The following is an 808-nucleotide window of genomic DNA, read 5'->3' as shown; positions in this document are numbered from 1 at the left end:
TTGTCAATTATCACTTAATCTAACTTTTCTCTCATCATTGATTTTATTAACTTTTGTTCATGAAGAAATGTTTGTTTTTTTATTGTCTAAGGTAGATGGGTCAAATGACTCTGTTTTTAAATGTTACTCCTGAATCACTATGATAAATCCACAGGTTTTTTGTTGTGTTATTTTAACATTTTAAGCTGAGATGTACTTAAAAGTTGCAAAGTGTAGCAATACAGGTGAAATCAGATTATTGAAGACGTGTAGAATATGAATTTCTGTATAAATGAACACGCGCCATCTAATCATGTACGACTGAGGTATATAGTCAGTCTCTACCTGACTCTATACCTCAGTCTCTACCTGACTCTATATCTCAGTCTCTACCTGACTTTATACCTCAGTCTCTACCTGACTTTATACCTCAGTCTCTACCTGACTTTATACCTCAGTCTCTACCTGACTCTATATCTCAGTCTCTACCTGACTTTATACCTCAGTCTCTACCTGACTTTATACCTCAGTCTCTACCTGACTTTATACCTCAGTCTCTACCTGACTATACCTCAGTCTCTACCTGACTCTATACCTCAGTCTCTACCTGACTTTAAACCTCAGTCCCTACCTGACTTTATACCTCAGCCTCTACCTGACTATACCTCAGTCTCTACCTGACTCTATACCTCAGTCTCTACCTGACTTTATACCTCAGTCCCTACCTGACTTTATACCTCAGCCTCTACCTGACTATACCTCAGTCTCTACCTGACTCTTTACCTCAGTCTCTACCTGACTTTATACCTCAGTCTCTACCTGACTTTAT

The sequence above is a fragment of the Oncorhynchus mykiss genome, chromosome 10, assembly GCF_057628025.1.
Source record: "Oncorhynchus mykiss isolate SJ-2025 chromosome 10, ASM5762802v1, whole genome shotgun sequence".
In the NCBI taxonomy this organism is placed as follows: Eukaryota; Metazoa; Chordata; class Actinopteri; order Salmoniformes; family Salmonidae; genus Oncorhynchus; species Oncorhynchus mykiss.
Note: the sequence above shows the minus strand (reverse complement) of the source record.